Consider the following 21,807-nt stretch of genomic DNA (forward strand, 5'->3'; position numbering starts at 1 on the left):
CATGCTGCGGAGCAACTAAGCCCGTGTGCCACAACTACTGAGCCTGCGCTCTAGAACCCAGGAGCCACAAGTACTGAGCCCACGTGCCACAACTACTGAAGCCTGCACGCCTAGAGCCCATGCTCCACAACAAGAGAAGCCACCACAATGAGAAGCCCACGCACTGCAATGAAGAGTAGCCACCATTAACTGTAACTAGAGAAACCCTGCATGCAGCAGCAAAGACCCAATGAAGCCAAAAAATAATTAATTAATTAATTTTTTAAAAAAAAGTTAGAAATTGTTCAGACTGATATGGACACTCCATGAAGATCCAGGTGCCAGCACCTTTCTGTCCCAGCATCTTTCATGCATAATTTCTGTTATGGGACGAATTCTCTCCCCACCCCAAAATTGATATGTTGAAACCTTAACCCCTGGTACCTCAGAACATAACTGTATTTGGAGACAGGGCCCTTAATACAATCAGACTGATGTCTTTATAAGAAGAGGAAATTTGGACACACAAAGAGATACCTGGGATGTGCACACACAGAGAAAAGACCATGTGAGGACACAGCAAGAAGGTGGTCACCTTCAAAACAAGGGGAGAGGCCTCTGAAGAAACCAAACCTTCCAACACCTTGATCTTGGACTTCTGGCCTCCATAACTCTGGAAAAAATTAGTATCTGTTGTCTAAGTTACACAGTCTTTGGTATTTTGTCAAGCACTAATATGGCTTCTATATTCAAGGCTGCCCCTTAGCCTAATATGACTGCTGAAGCTCCAGCCATCACTTTACTCTTTGAAGAAGAAAGCTGGAGGAATGGGGGACATTACCAGCTGTCTATCCCCTTTTTGTAGCCTTTTCAATAACGGCCAAGCACAACCGTTGGCCTCTCATTTGCCAGAACTTGGTCACATGGGAGTCATATGACTTGACTAAGCAAGGGAGGCTGGGAAATATGGTTATTAGCTGGGCACACGGCCACCTTGACAATCTTGGGATCCTGTTTTTAAAAAAGAAGGGGTGAATGAACACTGGATAGGCATCCAGTACTCTTGATGCCTATCCAGCATTCATTCCCTCACTGCCTGCTGCCTAGGGCAGAGGATGGCGGAGGAATGATGGTTCACCCATGACCCCAACGTGCCCTGCCAGCCGGTTGTGTGTGGGCAACATATAGTAAGTTTAAAGTTTTTAGCCAACATAAAAAATTTTGATACAATCACATTTTTTAAATCCCTATTGCCACTTTCTCTGGGAAGAAAAACTGGAGCATATTCTACCAATCTTATTCTCAGCATAGCTATAATCGTCTGGTACTGAGCCAGAGATGCCCTTTTAACAGGACACAGATTCTCCAGTTCTCCCCGCCCCATTCTTCCCCAGCACTCTTCTTGGGGTGCCTGTTGCCTTTTTATCATGCCCTGAGTTTTTTCATAATAGTAGAGAAAATGTATTATATTCACATCTCTAGCAAAAGTAGGAAAAGAAAATAAGGGCTTAGAGATGTACATGTTTCAAGACAAGTAGCCAGTGCCTAGGACGATGCCTGGTGCATGGAAGAAGCTCGGCCAATACTCCTTGAATGAAGGAAGATAATATCTATTTTTTGGATGTGAAGAATGTCCCCACAGGTGTAAGATTAACAACCCCCCCCCCAAAAAAAAGTGTGTCCATGTAGAAGAATACCTTTTTCATTCATTGAAGGTGTCTGAGTGGTCCTTGTAGGTATTTGAGTTTGCAACCCTTGGCCACGGGGAAAATTCTCAACTCTTTAGTATTATCTTACAAGCTTGTGCCACCCTAACTTTCCAGGGAGCACCTCACAGTTCCCACCAAGCACCTACCCTGCAGTCCCAACAAGTGACCTGGCCTGGCCTGAATAGGTCATACATTTGCACACCTCTTTCTTTGCTCACGTCCTCCCAGCCCCTGGAATGTGCTTGCTCATCGCTTTGTCAGCCTGACGGATCTTTTTGTTATCATTCCAGTCCCAGCCTAAATGCAACCTCTTCTCCGAACTTTTCTGACTCCTACACACAGAATTTATCACTCCTTCCTCTGTGCTCTGGTTTGCCTTTGTTAAAGAAAAATGTTTAAACTACCAGAAAGCAAAGATTGAGGGCTGAATGGAAAAAAAAAAAAAAGGAAGATTTACTTTCAAGCAGGAAGCCCAATCTAGCACAGACTAGGAAAACTTCAGATCTGACAATGTGGCAGGAGAAAAGAGGTCATTTTCCAAAGCCAGGAGACTATGAACTGTCCCTTTCCCAGGTTAGGAAAGCAAAGTCCCTGGGTGTTCCTGAATGGTTGCTGACACCTGGGTTTTTATTTTTTATTTATTTACTTGTTTGTTTTATTTTTGGCTGTGCGCGAGCTTTCTCTAGTTGTGGCAAGCAGGGGCTACTCTTCATTGCGATGCGCAGGCTTCTCATTGCGGTGGCTTCTCTTGTTGCAGAGGATGGGCTCTAGGTGCGTGGGCTTCAGTAGTTGCGGCTCGCGGGCTCTAGAGCGCAGGCTCAGTAGTTTTGGCGCACGGGCTTAGGTGCTCCGCAGCATGTGGGATCTTCCCGGACCAGGGCTCGAACCCATGTCCCCTGCATTGGCAGGTGGATTCTTAACCACTGCTCCACCAGGGAAGCCCCTACACCTGGGTTTCTAATTAGAAATGACCTGGCTTACTTGGAGGTGGTCTTCTGGGTACACATGTGGTGCTTGGTTCGGGTTGGGGTTGTGACATCCAGCTGCCTCTGCGTGTACATGAGGTGCCTGAGTCAGGGGGAATCACCCAGTTAGCAGCTTACCGCATCAGCAGCCAGGAGACCAAGTGAAGGCTCATGACTTACCTCCACACCAGCACTGAAAATGTCATGTTTTTCTCCCCTATTAGAATTTTGTCTTTTTTTTTTTTTTTTGGCCACACCTTGTGGCTTGTGGGATCTTAGTTCCCCGACCAGGGATTGAACACGGGCCCTCGGCAGTGAAAGTGCGGAGTCCTAACCACTGGACTGCCAGGGAATTCCCTATTTTGTCTTTTCTTTTTTTAACCTTATGTCCGAGTCACCCAGCCCCTGCCCCAGTGTTCAATACAGAGAGGATATTCAATTATTGCTTGACTTAAATAAGAGAATGCAGCAAAGTACCTACTTAGTGTCTGACACATAATAGATGCTCAGTAAATTATAGCTCCTGTGGGAAGGACACATGAGGCCAAATAACTGGCAGGAATCTTTCTCCCAAAAACAATGAGGAAAGGATGCCTCTACCTTAAGCCCAATACAACTGCTACAAATTACAAGCCTGCATCTTTCTGTAAGGAGCTGATACTCCAAATCAGCAAGCCATCTTCCACAGGGAGAGCAATCTGGAAACCCCCAGCACTGCTCCTTGGGACAGGCTCTACCCAGCTGTGTGTGGGGAATGGGGGCAGAAAGCAGAATCTCATTTATACCTAGATTTTATTGGTGCCTTCATTTCGTGAAGAAGGTCACGTAGCTGGGAAATTTTAGCATCAGGATATAGCTGAAGCCAGTGGGGTCCAGAGCACAGGTTCTTTCCGTAGTTCTGGGCAACCCCGTCATCACTCTGTACCCTGACTCTCTGCTCCTTTAAAGCCTCTGTTACCGCTGAGTTCCATTTAATGCCATTTAAATCATCTTAAGTATGCAGGCTTTGTATCCCTGGCTAGACTGTAAATTCCCTGAGGGCAGGGAGTGTGCCTTTCAGAGCTGGGGTTTGGAATTAGGGCTCCGTGAAAGCTGGTGGGAGAGTTACAGAATGGACCTATCCCAACACCAGCAGGCCTGCTCCCAGCTGCAGACCCTGGAGACCTGGGCTTCTGCAAGAAATCCGGAGGCAAATTCACAGTTTTTATTCTCTCTGAGAAAACCCTACCTGCTTCCATCAGCTTCCTTCTCAGCCCAACAACTCTGATAGCCACCTGCCCAACAATTCTGTAGAGTCAGGTCTGACCAGGAGCTTCTTGTAATCTCAGGGCTGTTGCAGAGGGAGTTGGAAACAGGAAACAAACAAATAAAAAAGACCAGCAAGGTAAGGGAACAAGAGTGGCAACTAACCACGTACCCTCTGCACCAATCCCTTCTCTAGCCCTCTCCCCCAGAGGGCTTATCTCCTGCAGGGAGAGGTCTCCACCTGAGACTTGGGGCATGTGAGTCACACTTGAGGAGAGCTTCTTCTCTCTCCACCAGGATGAGTTCAGGCAGATTCAGTGCAGGGCAAGGGCCATGAGTCACCGGTGATGAAGAAAGAGTCAGGGAATGGGAGAGGGTGGGGCAGGCCCCTCTACTGTGTCAGCGTCCACAGCCTCCCTTCCTGTCTTTGGCCACGGATATCAAAGGCATTTCCTAGGCAGGTCAGGGTCTCTCAACCTTGACACTATGAACACCTGGGGGTGGATCATTCTTTGTTGTGGCAGTTGTCCTGTGTGTTGTAGAACGTTTCTCAGCATCCCTGGCCTCTACCCTAAGATGCCAGTAGCATCCCCACCTCACCCAGTGTGACAACCAAAGATGTCTCCAGATGTTTCCAAATGTCCCCAGTGGGTAGGAAGAAATGAGCCTGGTTTAGACCACTAGACTTAGAGGGCTTCCTGCCTCTCCTTCCCTTCCTTCTACAGAAGGTTGGGCTGGGGTCTCAGTCTGCCGTATCTCCTCTCCCGTGGCTGCCTCTTCCTAGCAATTCCTGAATATTATTCCCTTATCTCGTCAAAGGGCTTACGGCTGCTTCTTTCAGGGTTGTGGATGAAAAGGAGTAAGTAATGGTCATGGAGAAGTAATCAAGTTCCCTGAGCTTAAAGAGGGAAGGAAGAACCAGGACAGGACCCAGGAGAGCCCATCCTATGGTAACCAAAAGTCCTGATCGACTGAGGCGGCGTGGTCCAACAGAAGCCTAGTGTAAGCTACAGATATGGGCCACATATGTAATTTTAAATTTTCTAGTAGTTAGTTACATTTTTTTAATTAAAAGAAACAGGTGAAATTACTTTCAAAAATATGTTTTACTCGGGGCTTCCCTGGTGGCGCAGTGGTTGGGAGTCCGCCTGCTGATGCGGGGGACACGGGTTCGTGCCCCAGTCCGGGAAGATCCCACATGCCGCGGAGCGGCTGGGCCCGTGAGCCATGGCCGCTGAGCCTGAGCGTCCGGAGCCTGTGCTCCGCAACGGGACAGGTCACAACAGTGAGAGGCCCACGTACCGCAAGAAAAAAAAAAAAATGTTTTACTTAACCCAATATGTTAAAAATATAGTCACTTCAGCATGTAATCAATATTTCAAAATTAGTAATGAGCTGTATTCCATTCTTTTTTTCATAGTAAGTCTTCAACATCTGAAGTGTATCTTTCTCTTATGACACATCTCAGTTGGGACCAGCCACCTTTCAAGAGCTCAATAACCACATTGGCTAGAGGCTACCATCCTGGCTATGGCAGGACTGAGTCTTCTTACAGAGGGTGAGGTTCACCCCTGCCCTTCTCCCAGCACCCGGGGGCTTCCAGAGGCCAAGATCTTAGGAACACAGTGAGGCAATCTAATCTCCAAGTAGATATTTGTAACTTAGGGAAAAAGATACCCATTTCAAGGGGCACCTACCCCACCCAAAACAATGCCCACTCCTGGACCCATAAACAAAGCAGCCTGCAGGTTGTCTGTTAGGTCCTTTCCAGAGACTTGGACCTCAAACATTCCACACCACACCCCATGTCAGAAGAAAGTATAAATCCTCAGGGTGTATATTAACCTAACCCCACCCCACACATAGACTTTCTCCCAGCAGTCAGGTACTTCCACCCAGGCTTTACACACCCTGCTTCTTCCCCTGGTACTCAGTGTGCCTAATGCAAAACTGTAGACCCATGGGGCCCTCAGACCCTGCCCTGTGTGTCATGATCAGTTCACCAACCCTTCACCCACATCTGTTTCCTGGTAGACAGAGATCATGCTCCGTTGAGCCTACAGCCTCTGTTCGATTGATAAATTCCCAAGCCTGACGGACTCATTTCTAGTTAAGGTACCAGACCTAGGATTGGGGCCCCTGATGGAGACTTATAACCTCTCATTATGGGTGGGATCCTCCACCGTCCTTGTTCTGCCAGGATGTACATCCTGAAATCCATTCGTCCCGGCTCAAACAAAGATGGTGCAGGGGCTTGGATAGGAAAAGATGGAAAAATGCTGAGGCTAAGGCCAGCTAAGGGGAAGAAATTCCAAAATTTTCCAAACATTTTTTCACTGGATATGTTCCCAGATAATCATTCAGCAGCTTTAAAGTTTGTTTGTTTAATCTTTATACTCCTAGTACATGAGACCTGGCATATAGTAGGATCTCAATTAATACATGTATGAATTTGCTGTAGGTGGCAAATACAGCCCACACTCTGGGAGGGAAGGGGGGATCTCTGAGAGGTCTCCATGTTTGAAGCTTAGGAAGGAATGAGCCCTTATCTGCACAGTTTTCCAGTGTCCTGACACTTTATCCACAGAGGATTGGGTGGACAGCTAGATTTATGACTCATGAGGTCAGTTCCAGCATCCTACCTGTGCCAAGCCTGTGCTCCAGGCTCACCTCCCTGCGTGGTCATTCAAGCCCCATCCCCAACTGTAAAGACTCTTATCCAGTCCCCTTCCCCTTGGGGCCACTGTTCAAGTTCCACTCACTTTTCTGGTTTTTAGGAGCCTCTTCAGTTCTGGCTCTTGGGGATTTCCTTTCCTTAGATTTGAGCGCAATCATATCTTTCAAATTATTTTGTTAGTCGGGTTTTTTTTTCCTGCATTTCTATGTTTGAGATAGAAAGGGCTTCCAGTTTTCTCTGTTAAAGTAACTGCGTTAGACCCAAGATGGGAGTCGTGCTAAGCCCCATGTCAGCAAACAAAAACTGAACTAAATTTCTTTGCTCTGACAGAAAAGGAAGCCCTAGGTCAACCCATCACTGCTTACCTGCTCAGCCCAAGTTACCTGACCAGAATCCAAGACTTCCCTTTTCTCCATGTGAGGAAAGCAACCCTGCTTTACCCAATCAGCAAATGCCCAGTTTCACTTCCTTGTTCCTGCTCGTGTGGGTCTGTAAAAATTTCTCACCTTGTACAGCTCTTCAGAGCTCCTTTCTATCGGCTAGACTGGTTGCTGTCTGACTCATGAATCGCTGAATTAAAGCCTACTAGATCACTAAATTGCCTGTGGAAATTTTTCTTTTAACACAGGTAAGTCTCCCATACTGACTGAAGATGCCAGGCTGATGTACTAATGCAAATCGGATCATCTAAATTTTGGGCTGAAAACCCTTCATTGATTCCCATTTCCTTCAGCGTGGAGTCCAAAGAGCATACGTAGCAAGGCCTCTCATAATCTGACCTGGGTTGATTTCCTGGGCTGCTTCTCAGGCAACCCCATCCTCACACCCTTCATGCCAACATCCCTGACATATCTGCCCCCCAAGTCAGCCATGGTCTCTTACAACACCTCCCTTTACATATGCTACGTATCCGCCTGGGACATTCTACCCCCCTCACTCCTACTCACCCAAATGTCATTTTCCACAGGAAGCATATTCCCTCGCATCGACGCTGCAAGCCTGAGTCAATCCCCCACTTTCACGTTTGCGCTCTCTTAGTCCGCCCGATTTCTTCTCACAGTGTATTATAATTATCTATCCTCATGGAATTATTTTCATTTCCTCAGGAAACACCGTGTTAAGCCTCCAGCAACCATTTTGTTCTATAAGACTCTACCCAGAGGCAAATTATCCAGGAGGGTGACAAACCAAGGCTTCAGGGCTCCTTACCTGCCAGGACTCTTCCAAGGCCCTGGGAAGGCCATAGCTATGTGTTGACGTCATCAGGTGTTTTTTGTAAAGTTTTAGAAAGAAGGTATTTTAGCCACAATTGGTTAAAACCACTGTATCTGGGCTTCCCTGGTGGTGCAGTGGTTTAGAATCCACCTGCCAATGCAGGAGACACGGCTTCGAGCCCTGGTCCGGGAAGATCCCACACGCCGCGGAGCAGCTAAGCCCGTGCACCACAACTACTGAGCCTGCGCTCTAGGACCCGCAACTACTGGGCCCGCATGCTACAATTACTGAGGCCCACGCACCTTGAGCCCGTGCTTCGCAACGGGAGAGGCCACCGCAATGAGAGGCTCGCGCACCGCAACGAAGAGTAGCCCCCGCTCGCTGCAACTAGAGAAAGCCCGCAAGCAGTAACGAAGACACAACGCAGCCAAAAATAAATAAACAAACAAACAAAAAACACTGTATCTTTCCACCTTGATTTCCCCTCCATCCTCCTACCCTCCTGCAGCTTTAGAGTGACTGCTGGTGTTATGAAGTCCAGCTAAGAGGTAGTTGAGGTGAGAACATACTATGCTTGGGTTTATTGAATATATTTACATGATTTGTAAATGGTTTGGAATTTAGTTCAGTTATCGGTAGCCATCCCAGGGGAGAATGGCTTCTAGCAACACTGGTATCACCCGCTGTACCAACTCTCCCAGAATCATGCGTGAAAGTGCAGAGCCAGAGCTCAGACCAGTACACTCATGTGACCTACAGCACTCAGATGCATGTGGGTTTGAAATGGGCAGAGAAGATAGTCTCTGGAAACCTCTTTCAACCACGAGACTTAACTAATACAAATACCATGCAATTGTTTTATATTACAATATTTTGGTATGTGTCAGCTACAGAACATTTTTAATTTGTTGTGATTTGTTTTCTCATCCATTCCAAGGAATCATTTTTTGTATGTAATCTTGTATTCTTTTTCTTAATGATGCCCCTGTAAAGATAAAATCTCCAAGCCCAATGAAACTTGGACTTGTCCCTACAGCGAACCCTCTGCCTCAGCTGACCCACATTCTCCCACTCAGAAATTTGGAATCTGGGGACTTCCAGCGGTTAGGACTCAGTGCTTTCACTGCAGCGGGCCTGGGTTCGATCCCTGGTCAGGGAACTAGGATCCTGTAAGACGCAAGGCCAAAAAAAACAAGAAGAAATCTGGAATTGGGATTTCTGTATCCCTGGAACCGTAACATGTAAACACAAAAGCCGTGGGGTTATCACGTTTCTCTCTATGGATGAAGTACTGGAGAAAGCTAGTAGGTAGAGTAGCCTGAGGCAAAGAGTTGTGTCTACTTTGCTGCCTACTGGTTCCTGCCTTTTCCCTTCCTGTAGGGTCTGTTTTAGTTTTCTACTGCAGAAATGAAAATTACCCCAAAAGTTAGTAGCTTAAAATAACAAACATTCCTTATCTCACGGTTTCTGCAAGTCAAATATTCCAGAGCCACTGAGCCAAGTGTTTCTGCTCAAGGTTTCTCATGAGACTGCAGTCAAGATGTCAGCCAGAAACCTTGTACAACCCTGGTGGGAATGGAAATTGGTTCAACCATTCTGAAAGCAGTGTGCCAGTTCCTCAAAAAATTAAAAATAGAAATGCCTCCTGATCCAGCAATCCCACTTCTGGATATATATCCAAAGGAAATAATGTCAGGATCTAAAGAGATATCCATGATTATTGCAGCATTATTCACAATAGCCAAGATATGGAAACTCCCTAAATGTCAACAAATGAATGGATAAAGAAAATGTTATGGGCTTCCCTGGTGGCGCAGTGGTTGAGAGTCCGCCTGCCGATGCAGGGGACACGGGTTCGTGCCCCGGTCCGGGAGGATCCCACATGCTGCGGAGCGGCTGGGCCCGTGAGCCATGGCCGCTGAGCCTGCTTGTCTGGAGCCTGTGCTCCGCAACGGGAGAGGCCGCAAGATTGAGAGGCCTGCGTACCGCAAAAAAAAAAAAAAGTTGTGATTTTCTGTAGGTGAGATTTATTCAGTAGATAAGTAACTGACACCTGGCTTTTTTACCCTTATGTAAGTGTATAAAACATTTTATATAACTTCATGCATTCATGCATTCAACAAATATACATAGTCTACTCTGTACCTGATGGTGGACTGACTCCTGGAGATAATGTGATGAATAAGAAAGTCCCTGTCCTCAAGGAATATATAGTCTTGCATTAAAATCCTTGTCATACTGTGTGTCCCAACTACCCCTGGGTGGCTCTGCCTGTAACCATCAGCCTCTGTAACCTGCTCTCACTTACTGAGCATCCCCCATTTCTGGGTACTGGATGGAATATTGAGGCCAAGAGCCCCTGTCTTTGAGAAGTGGCTGTTTTAGAAGGGACCAGATGGTCAGAGAAACACAGTTGTCTGAAGTTTAATTTTAATGTTCTGTGAATACTTTTTCCCTTTGAATGCTGCAGGGGATCTGGACCAAAGACTGTGAGTGGGTGAAAGGAATAGAGAAATGAAAAACTAAAAATGACAAAAAAGGGAAGCAATGATACATTCTCACTTGAGAAATAACTGAGAAGAGATTGCAGGGGGTTGACGTGGGTGTATGCAAGTGATATGTAAATGTGACATCCACGACAGCTCAAATTGTTACAGTCCTTTTGTTTTACATAGTTGAATGTTGGTCATTGGGAATATTCTCCTGGGACCTATCGTGCAAATTTATTGACCACTAATCCCACTCACCCTCACTACCTATTTAATCAAGTGATTAAGGTGAGACATTTTTCCAGTCTGACCCTTAGCATCTTTTTTTGCATGACAGAGTTAGATACATAATCTTCAAATTTCTTCCATATTATACATGTTCTTAGAACAGAGAGTGATCGATTTCTTTGCCCTCAGTATTTCCAAAGAAACTACCCCAGGATTTTAACATTTCTTGAAAGGCTAAATCATGGTGAATAGGTAGGAGGAAGAAAAGGAGAGGATAGGAAAAGAAAGTTGTGGGAAAGAATTAAACATAAAAGGAAGCATAAGAGGAGATAGAAAAATAGAGATGAACTTGACAAAAGGTTGTATAAAACTTCCCCACAACTCCCTAGGATCCACATAAATGCAGAGTCATAGGTCATCTGTTCCTTCCCAGCAGGAGCATCGGCCACAATGCTAGGTATATATTAAGTTCTCAAATATTTTAAGTTGTTGAACTCAGCCAGATTGAATTCCATTTCATTGAATTTATTGTCTCTATGGCTAGCAAAATCCCCAGTACTAGAGGGGTCAGAGCAGAGGTATAATGCCCACCTGGTGGGGATGTCGACAAGGTGAATCACACAACAGCCAACGCCTTTTGGAGTGACCCCTGATGTCCCTTCCAGCTCTGTGAGTCCATATCTCTATGACAATTTAGTCAGATTAGATTGAATTGAATTCCCTGAAACTCAAATTTTAAGCTCAGAAACACCTGAGTCTGTATTTGCAAATCCTGTTGTAGCCTGCTCTGCCCCAGATCTAATCAATTATTCCCATGTCCAATACCCAATGATCCTTTTGGGCTTAATTGTTGGGGAAAGTAACAACCTATCAGATTCTCTGGTCCTGCTGCCCTTCCTGAGATGCCATTAGTCAATTTTCAGTTCACTTTTCTGTTCCTTTCATTTCCCCCAAGTCATTTTCTTCTATTATTCAACCAATAAGGTGTTTATTGAGGACCACTGCATACCCTGCCTATGTGCTTGGAACTATATAGAATACAGAACATGCAAACAAACATCTTGATCCCTGCCCTCCAAGGTGCCTAGAGTTTGGCTGGAGAGGCAAAACTGCCACATGTTTAGTAATTTTCAAAATGAGCTTAAGGCAGTTTGTAACCAAGGACTAAGTGCACGTCCATGGTGAAAATGCTGTAGGATTTCAGAAAAAAGGAATATAGCTTTCAATTTGGGTGGTCTGGAGGGGGGGGAATTTTTAAAATATTTTTTATTTGTTATACAAATTTTAAAAGTTACTTTCCATTTACAGTTATTACAAAATATTGGCTATATTCACCATGGAGTAGGAGAATTTTAAATTGAACATTTAAATATGGGATAGATGCATCTTAACTGGAGAAGAAAGAAGGCTATCTTAAGCTTGAAGAACAAGAAGAAGACAGTAATTAGAGCAGGGCATTACATGTAAAGGCCTGAGTGGATGGAGGACAGGGGCAGCCCACGCTGAGACACATGGGAATTGAAGCTGAAGGGTTCAGCACAGAATAACAGGCAGCTATAGCAATGTTTCTAAAAGCTGTCTTCCTCAACATCTTCAGTCCTTGAGGCTGAAATCCAGCCACATTAACACTGGGGGCTATTTACGACTGAGGGAGAAAGCGTTTTGTAGTCATCGGCTCTCAAAGGCTCATTCCAGCTACTTCCCACACTCAGCACCATCCCAGGAATGAAGCATGTGCTGGCAGCAGTGAACATTATTTGCAAAAAGGTTGGCAATCAGCTGGCTAGAAGAGAAGGTGGGGTGAGATGTGGAGGTTTGAGTGAGAAAGGTAGATGGAGGAGGAAGGTTGAAGTGACAGACTGTAAGAAAGGTGAAGAAGAGGAGGCGTGCCTGAGAGATGATCATTAGTAAGCAGAGACACGTTCAGACAAAATTCCTCGCCACTTGCTGTGTGCGGCCCTGGGTCATTTCAGCACCCTTGTGGCTGGACAGCACTCCCTCCAGGTTTGCTCTTCCTATTGGCCACTCAGAGTCCGTATGCGGTATCGTTCCACTTCTACCTCAGATTCACCTTTTTCTTCTTCATTCTAATCACAATTTACCAATCACAGCCATTTAACAACCTTCAGCTGGCTGCTTCATGGATTTCTGACACCTCCTTGGAGATGCCGGCATTTACTACCCCAAGGAAAATCTAGTCCACCACGATGGAATCAAATAGGTTACCCTTTTTGTCTTTGTTTCCAGGCAGACAAAACTATATTTGGAAATTAGTGAATCTAAATTGCAATCCATAGTCAATTAAGTTATCATTAACCAGAAGCGCACTTTGTGCCAGGCACTACACCGATCTACACATTTTATGTGCTGCATTTCACTTGGTTCTCCCAGCATTCCTTGTGAGCAGGGATTTTCAACCTCTCTTTACAGATGAGGAACCTGGAAGTCATAGAGACTATGTAATTTATACAAGGCTATACAACTAATAAATATCAGAACCAGGATTTAAGTCTGATTTAAGTGATTTCCAAGGCCACACTAGTGTGGACCACAGAATTTTAGGTGAAACATAAGTTAACAAATTTATCTTAGTTTTTATTTTAGTTTGCATATGTTAATTTGGTGAGTTCCTAGGGTCCTTTGTATTCAGCTCCTACCAGGTACCTGTTCCTGCTTCCGTTAGATATTGAAGACAAGGACTTACCTAAGACAAAGAAACAACTTGCAGTTTCTTGTAAATGGTAGGTATTCGACTCATAGCTATTAAATGAATTAATAAATGAATTCCTACACACATGCATGAGTGAGTTAACAGTAGGCATTTATAAATAAGGATTTGAATGTGTAATAAAGAGAGAAGATAGTCAAAGTGGGATAAGAGGAAGTTTCCATTTTTCCTTCATAGAGAAAACAGTTCAAATAGAGACACCAAATCCATCCAGGTCACACTTTTTGGCCCTCCGTTGGTACGGTGGAGTAAGTAGTCATTCCTGGCTCTCCTGCCAACCTAAGCCCAGTGTCACAGGCCCAACAGCCATTCCTACTCCTTCACCCTTGCCTGCCTCAACGTATGGAGGTTTCATAAGCCAGACACTCTCCTTCCCTCACCGTTGTGGTTAGAGATGAACATGTGATCTACTTCTGGCCAATGAGCTTCCAGGAGAAATTAGCTAGCTGGCTTCTGGGGAAGATACTTGTTCATTGATTAAAAGAAGCCTACCACCAAATTTATTATTAAATAAAGAATAAATATCCTTATCACTTAAGGTACCTTGCTTGAGTTTTCTTTTACTTATAACTGGGCAGATGTAATACAGTTGACCCTTGAACAACATGGCTTTGAATTGTGCAGATCCACTTATGCTCGGATTTTTTTTCAATAAATACATATTACTGTAATACATGATCTGCAGTTGGTTGAATGCATGGAGGAAGAACCACAGATATGGAAGACTGACTATAAAGCTACACTGGAATTTTCAGCTGTGTAGAGGGCAGCCACCCCTAACCCCTGCATTGTTCAAAAGTAAACTATATATTCGTCTAATAATTCCATTTAATTCAGTAGATTATGTTTTTAAGCCCCTACTAAGAACTAAGCCCTGGGCTTCCCTGGTGGCGCAGTGGTTGAGAGTCCGCCTGCCGATGCAGGGGACACGGGTTCGTGCCCCGGTCCGGGAAGATCCCACGTGCCGCGGAGCAGCTGGGCCCGTGAGCCATGGCCACTGAGCCTGCGCGTCCGGAGCCTGTGCTCCACAACGGGAGAGGCCACAGCAGTGAGGGCCCTGCATACCGCAAAAAAAAAAAAAAAGAACTAAGCCCTGTTCTCTTCAAACTTTCCACTAAATCTGCCATCCTCTGACATGTCCTTACTCTTCCTTCTGTCTTTACTTCCTGGGAAATAGTTGGTCTTTCCTCTCCTCTATTTTACATTCTATAGGTCTATAAGAAAACATCTGCTTGGTTGATTCTATTTCAAAATAGAGAAGGAAGGAGATTAGAGTTTATCCATGTTTTGCGAGCATTGTCTCATGTGAATCTTTACCATCACACTTTGGGGTAAGTATTTTACCCCTATTTTGCAAAGAGAAAAACTCAGGGTAACTGACTCAAGGTTATACAATTTGTAAAAGTGATGAAGCCAGGTTGTCTTAACCTGTTTAATTGCAAAAGCCATACTCTTTATACCTCATTCTTTCCCACCTACTCTCACTTCCGCATAAATTGGTTCCTTCGGGCTCATGCTGTTTGAACAATCTAAACTATCCACACATGCACTTCCATTTCTCTATCTGTATTTGTATAATTTACAGTCAACACTTGGTTATCAACATCTGTGGGGAGAGAGCAGTTACACAGATATTCCAAACATAACTCACGTTTGTCTCAGAAACCCACAAGGTAATTTGCTTTTATAGCAGATTTTCCTTCTAATCATGTTTTCTTCAAGCTAGCGCTAAGATAAATTTGAACTTTCTAAATACCCAGTGATGGTAGAGTAAAACAGCTCAAGCTGAGAAAGGCAACCACCTGGTAGGATTACAATACCTGCAGTATTGTTATAGCAGCCCTAGCAAATAAACACACCCGACTTTCAAATCTTCTAGGTAAATAGCTAGACGTGGAATTACCACATGATCTGATTAATCATATGGTAATTCTATGTTTAACTTTTTGAGGAACCACCATGCTGTTTTCCACAGCTGCTGCACCATTTTACATCCCCACCAGCAATGCACCAGGGTTCCAAGTTCTCTACATCCTCACCAACACTTGTTATTTTCTGGGGTGTTTTTGTTTGTTTGTTTTTAATATTTATTTATGTATTTGGCTGTACCTGGTCTTAGCTGCAGCACGCGGGATCTTCCTTGCAGCATGCAAACTCTTTGTTGCAGGGTATGGGATCTAGTTCCCTGACCAGAGGTCGAACCCGAGCCCCCTGAATTGGGAGCGTGGAGTCTTAGCCACTGGACCACCAGAGAAGTCTTCTGGGGTCCTTTTTTTTGGGGGGGGTCTTCATTGCTGTGCGCAGCCTTCTCATTGTGGTGGCTTCTCTTGTTGTGGAACACGGGCTCTAGGCGCATGGGCTTTAGTTGCAGCACACGGGCTCAGTAGTTGTGGGTGCAGGCTCTATAGTGCAGGCTCCGTAGTTGTGGCGCACGGGCTTAGTTGCTCCGCGGCATGTGGGATCTTCTCAGACCAGGGATCAAACCCATGTCCCCTGCACTGGCAGGCGGATTCTTAACCACTGCACCACCAGGGAAGTCCCTAGATAAACTGTTTGATGTGTGTTTCTTTTATATATATATATATGGGTCACAGTTTGTTTTGTTGTGGTTTTTGTTTGTTTTTGTTTTTTGTTTGTTTTGACCGCTCTGAGCAGCTTGCAGGATCTTAGTTCCCTGACCAGGTATTGAACCTGGGCCACAGCAGTGAAAGGACCAAGTCCTAATCGTGGGACCACCAGGGAATTTCCCACAGTTTTTTGTTTTTTTTAATTATGCTTTCATAGACTAAAAGATACAAGCCAAATTTATGATAATGGTTGTCTCTAAGAAGGGAGAGGCTTGGGACTGGGGTAGAACACATGGGGATTTCAATGACCATTAATAATGTTGTTTCTCTGATTAAAAAAAGATCTGAAGTATATATAGCAAAAACATTTACAGCTATTAACTCAAAGTGGTGGACATATGGTATTACATTTGTCTCTATTTTCAACTGAAAAACTTTTTTCCCAAAAAGTAGAGCAGTAAAGTACCAAACCATCTTTTTGGGGCAAGATAGAAAGTTCTATGCACTCATTAATCCCAAATTATTGACCATACACCATTTAAGAGGATGAAAGCCTTGTCTAAAGATTTGTACACTGGGACCCAGGAGACATGAGTTGAAGTTTTGAGTCCAAAACTAATTAGGTGCATGACCCTGGGTAGGAAATTTCCTTTCTTTGAATATCACTTTGGTCTCCTCCAAGATAAATACTGAAAAATTATGGTGCATACCACTCTACTTATGAATTTTGAACTATAAACGAAGTGAAAAGAATTGCAAGAAAGTTTGATTTTTCTGTGATGCTTCAGTGCTTTTTAAAACACTCTCATGTTTATTGCAGCATCATTCACAATAGCCAAGGTATAGAAACAACCTCAATGCCCATCACCAGATGAATGCATAAAGAAGGTATGGTGTGTGTGTGTGTAGTATATACCATATATACATGGTATATGGTAAATATAATGGAATGTTCTTCAGCCATGAGAAAGAAGGACATCCTTCCATTTGCAACAATATGGATGGACCTTGAAGACATTATGAAAATGAGATAAGTCAGACAGAGAGAGACAAATACCATGTGACATCACTTATATGTGGAACCTAAAAAAGTCAAATTCAGAAAAACAGAGTAAAATGGTGGTTATGGGGGGCTGGAGAACAGGAGGATAGGAGAGCTGTTAAGGGTACAAACTTGCATGAAATAGTAACTAAGTCCTAGAGATCTACTAATGCACAGTGTAATGAATACAGACAACAATACTGTTTTATAACCATCAACCTTGCTAAGAGACTAGATCTTATTTATTCCAACCACTAAAAAGAAATGATAGGGCTTCCTTGGTGGCGCAGTGGTTGAGAGTCCGCCTGCCGATGCAGGGGACGTGGGTTCGGGCCACGGTCCGGGAAGATCCCACATGCCGCGGAGCGGCTGGGCCCGTGAGCCATGGCCGCTGAGCCTGCGCGTCCGGAGCCTGTGCTCCGCAACGGGAGAGGCCACAACAGTGAGAGGCCTGCATACCACAAAAAAAAAAGAAATGATAATTACGTGACATGATAGAGTGCTAATTATCACTACAATGGCAATCATATTACAATATATAAATGAATCAAATTAACATCATACACCTTAAATTTACCAAATGTTATATGTCAAATATATTTCAATTTAAAAAATAAAAATATTCTTAAAAGGTTCAAACATGTACAAAGCAGAGCGTATGATAAATTAACACCCGTTTACCTATCATTCACCTTCAACAATTAACAGTTCATAGCATCTCTAACATCACTACTCCTCCCACCCAGATTTTCTTATCTTTTAATATAATGTATTTTATATTTATAATGTATTTTAATATAATTTTTAAAGTTGCAAGAATAATACAGGAACTTTATGTGGCTTTTATAGTCACCAATTGTTTATATTTTGCCCAATTATATGTACATAATAAATATATAAAATATTCATATAACAATATATATAAATTTTTTCCAAACCATTTATCACTAAATAGTGAAGAGTTCCTAAGAATAAGTCACTCTCCTACATAGCCAGTAAAGCTATCAGAATGGGGACATTTTACAGTTATATAGTACTATTATTTAATGAACCTTCATGTTCATATCTTGTCAATACTCCCCAAAGTATCCTTTATATTTTTCCCCATGCACCCACCCAGATGACTTTTTTTTTAATGCCAATGTCCTATTATTTCCTGGTACTCTTTTTAAATGTCCAGATATGTCCCCTTTTTTCTTTCTTTCTTTCTTTCTTTGTTTATTTTTGGCTGTGTTGGGTCTTCGTTGCTGAGCATGGGCTTTCTCTAGTTGCGGCGAGCGGAGGCTACTCTTCGTTGCGGTGCACGGGCTTCTCATTGCGGTGGCTTCTCTTGTTGTGGAGCATGGGCTCTAGGCACACGGACTTCAGTAGCTGTGGCACTCGGGCTCAGTAGTTGTGGCTCACAGGCTCTAGAGCACAGGCTAAGTAGTTGTGGTGCACGGGCTTAGTTGCTCCGCAGCATGTGGGATCTTCCTCGACCAGGGATCAAACCCGTGCCCCCTGCATTGGCAGGCGGATTCTTAACCACTGCACAACCAGGGAAGTCCCTATGTCCCTTTTTTTTAATGTTAATGCCTAGACTTTGCTGGTGCCCTAATCATGTTCTTCCTCTTTCCATTGGGTAATCTCATCCTGACTCAGAGCACCACTGTAGCATCACACCTCAGCTGAGAGCACACTGGGCTAGACGCTCTGTAATTCTCTTCATGATTCCAGAACAACAACCAAGCCCATTCCAGTAGCCTCAGCTGAGCCCAGCAAGGGACAGTCTCAGGGGAGCAGCGTCAGCTGACCAATGGTTAGGGGAGGAAGCCGTGTCCCCACCTCCAAAGCACAGTCAGAGAGACAAAAAGGAGGGAAAAAGCCACAACTGGGAGATGACCAGTGGGTGTTTTTGTTCCTGGTTGACAATTCCCTTGGCTCTTCCTTTTGCCCATTGGCATTTTCTATGCTTAGAAGTTAGCTTCATTTCTGAAAATATAATTTTTTTACTTGCTAATATAAATAAACTACCCATTCCATTAACAAGGCCAGCAGCACCTCCTCAGATGATTCCCTGGTGGCTGAAGCCAGGAGAGCTTCCTAGAGAAGGTCAGGTCCCAGAATGCCTGCCCCTATGCCCCCAACTCCCCTCTGTGCTCCACCATGGCTGGGACCCAGAAACAACAAGAAAAGGAACCTAGCCCCAGCCTGATCTAGCCCTAGACTCACACTCCATGGAGCTCATGTCACCAACTTTTGCAACCAGTATAAGAGCCCAGAATAGGTCCTCAGCATCCAGCAAAGGCTCCCCTGGGTCCTTTAGTCAGAACAGCTGGGTAAATTGTCCTCCAGGCTCCTGCAAGCTCCCAACGGAGCAAGACGACTTCTTTTCATCCAGAATCCAGGGAGGAGACAGAAGGGCTCTTACTTGCTCCTGCTGAGTCTTCCTGCTGGCAAGATGGAACCATAAGCTCCAACTCCTCAAGGAGACCCTAATCTCCCTCTGCCTCAAGACCAAAGCAAGTGACCAAAATCTGCAGGGCATAATCTCTTCTTCCCTGAGGCCTGAAGCTTCCAGGAACCCAGGAGAGGATATGGACCTGGGTGTGTCCATGAGGGCACGAGGCTAGCCTTATAAACTCTGGCAGGACCGGGATGCATCCACAGCTTCAGTCCTGAGTGCCACTGTCTCGTTTGCCTGAGCTGTGTGCCTTGTCATTGGATCTGGATGTGTGGCCACCTCAGAAACAGCTCTAGGAGGAGAACCTGAAAGACACAGGCTGGAATGAAAGTGACTCTCAGAATCATGCCACGGGCCTGGCAGGGATCTTGAGTCCCCAATGGAGGTTCACCATTAAGGTTGATAGTTGTCTATCAGAAATCCTACTGAGTTGCATCCATCAGAGCTGGTTCAGAGAGCTGAGTTTGCCTGTTCTCTTCTCCTTCCTGTCCCCCCAAATCTGCACCCACCCCATCCCCTACTCTGTCAGCCTTTCAGCATTTCCTGAGACCCCACTGCATTCAGGGGTCCCAGGCAATCTCTTCCAGCTCCCCACCCACTATGTGTTCATAATCTAACTTGTGGTGGGATGAAAGTTAATGTGCATCAAGTGTCTACCCTGTTTCCAGAAGTGTGCTAGGTACACTGACACACGTCTTCCAGTCCTCACAGAAACTGAGGAAACTGAAGCTCAAAGGGGTTGAGTAACTCTACCAGGTCTCCTGACTCTTTCCAATGCAATTTTGCCCAGTAAATGTTTACCGAGGAGATTAATTCCCACTTCCAGGCTGTTGCGTGCCCCCATCTCCTCCATCGAGCCCCACCTTCCTCATTTTTCAGTGTCCAGCCCCGTCCCTCCTCCTTCTGAAGCCCTCACAGGTCACTCGAATGGTTCCCACTGCAGAGTGGGCACCACGCAACTTCACTCCTGTGTCACGGGAGCGAGTTTGTCTCAACAATATTTCAAGATCCTAAATGGCCAAGGCTATGCTTTATGCTATTTTGAACAGAAGTCGTTTAAATACTGTTGAACAACCTCAACTGTCAAATACTTTTGGGTAACAGTAATTGTTCAAATATTTGCTCTTCACTTGATACAAAACTTAGAACAGGGACTTACCTAGTGGTCCAGTGGTTAAGACTCCAGGCTCCCAATGCAGAGGGCACGGGTTTGATTTCTGGTCGGGGAACTAAGATCCCACATGCCACATGGTGTGGCCAAAAAAAAACTTAGAACAGCCTCTGCTTCCAGAAGTTACAGCGTGAAAGGGAAACAAAACAACCCAGTCAGGGAAAGAAAGACTTGGAAACATGGACAAAGCCCTGCTAAAGAATTCTAAATATATCCGTGGGGGTCAAATTCAACTGCCAGATTACAGCAGTGCACAGAAGGAGAATTCAGTTGGGTGAGGGAAGGCTGGCTAGCAGTGCTGAGGGATGGCTTTGCAGGTTTATGCAGGAAATCTGGAGGTACTTCACTAGCTGAGAACCTCAGGCTACATCTGCAAGGCTGTTGGTCAAGGTCACCACAGTTAAGAATTATTTTATTTTATTTTATTTTTTTAAGATGTTGGGGGTAGGAGTTTATTAATTAATTTATTTATGTTTGCTGTGTTTGGTCTTCGTTTCTGTGCGAGGGCTTTCTCTAGTTGCGGCGAGCGGGGGCCGCTCTTCATCGCGGTGCACGGGCCTCTCAGTATCGCGGCCTCTCTTGTTGCGGAGCACAGGCTCCGGACGCGCAGGCTCAGTAGTTGTGGCTCACGGGCCTAGTTGCTCCGCAGCATGTGGGATCTTCCCGGACCAGGGCTCGAACCCGTGTCCCCTGCGTTGGCAGGCAGATTCTCAACCACTGCGCCACCAGGGAAGCCCCACAGTTGAGAATTATTGATAGATGTCCCTGTGAAGGAATAAAATGGCCCTCTGGGAGTTGGGATGAGAGTTGTAGGTTAGGAAGGAACACAGTCTGTCTGGACCAAGGGAAGAAGGGAGAAAGGGAAAGTTGGGGAGGAAGGCAAGAAATCTCATTTACTGGGAAGCAGGATCCAGAAGCTCAGCCTAAACCCAATGCTGAATATGACCTTGTGTGTGTGTGTGTGTGTGTGTGTGTGTGTGTGTGTCTAGGGAAAGGGGCTGTCATCCTTCTGATGTAAATGTAAAACCTCTGAATGCCTGGAACACAGTAGAGAATCAATAAATGTGAGGTTACTTCCCCATTCTCTTGTGCCTGTATCTATAAATATAGGCCAAAGTATGCAATACTGAAAGTCAGGGTCCTGGTGGTGTGGCAGAATCCTATCACATGATTCAGCCTTGAAGTTTAACCTGCAAGGTCAACTTTCTGCCCTGTATTCCAGTTTCTCCACCCAGGTGACCCATGTATTTTTCATATTCACTCTTCCTTTTCTAACTTTCTTGGTTTAGGGGTCTAATTTTGCCCAAATGCAAATGTCCATGAGTCTCTGGTCCACAATGAATATTAAT

At 44.9% G+C, this 21,807-nt stretch overlaps 1 long non-coding RNA gene across 2 annotated transcripts; it reads left to right on the forward strand.

Moving 5' to 3' along the window:
* Nucleotides 1-1,699: 1,699 nt before the first annotated feature.
* On the forward strand, nt 1,700-8,238 carry LOC149748690 (uncharacterized). Of its 2 annotated transcripts, none has more exons than XR_016393785.1 (3): nt 1,700-4,900; nt 5,319-6,013; nt 6,906-8,238. It is a non-coding gene; the product is annotated as an uncharacterized LOC149748690 (long non-coding RNA). The 2 variants fall into 2 exon arrangements; XR_016393786.1 differs by having other exon boundaries at nt 1,719-6,013; nt 6,906-7,203; nt 7,682-8,238.
* Nucleotides 8,239-21,807: the final 13,569 nt, after the last annotated feature.

The sequence above is a fragment of the Delphinapterus leucas genome, chromosome 7, assembly GCF_059928025.1.
Source record: "Delphinapterus leucas isolate spDelLeu-1000000601 "Yukka" chromosome 7, BTC_Dleu_Yukka2, whole genome shotgun sequence".
In the NCBI taxonomy this organism is placed as follows: domain Eukaryota; kingdom Metazoa; phylum Chordata; class Mammalia; order Artiodactyla; family Monodontidae; genus Delphinapterus; species Delphinapterus leucas.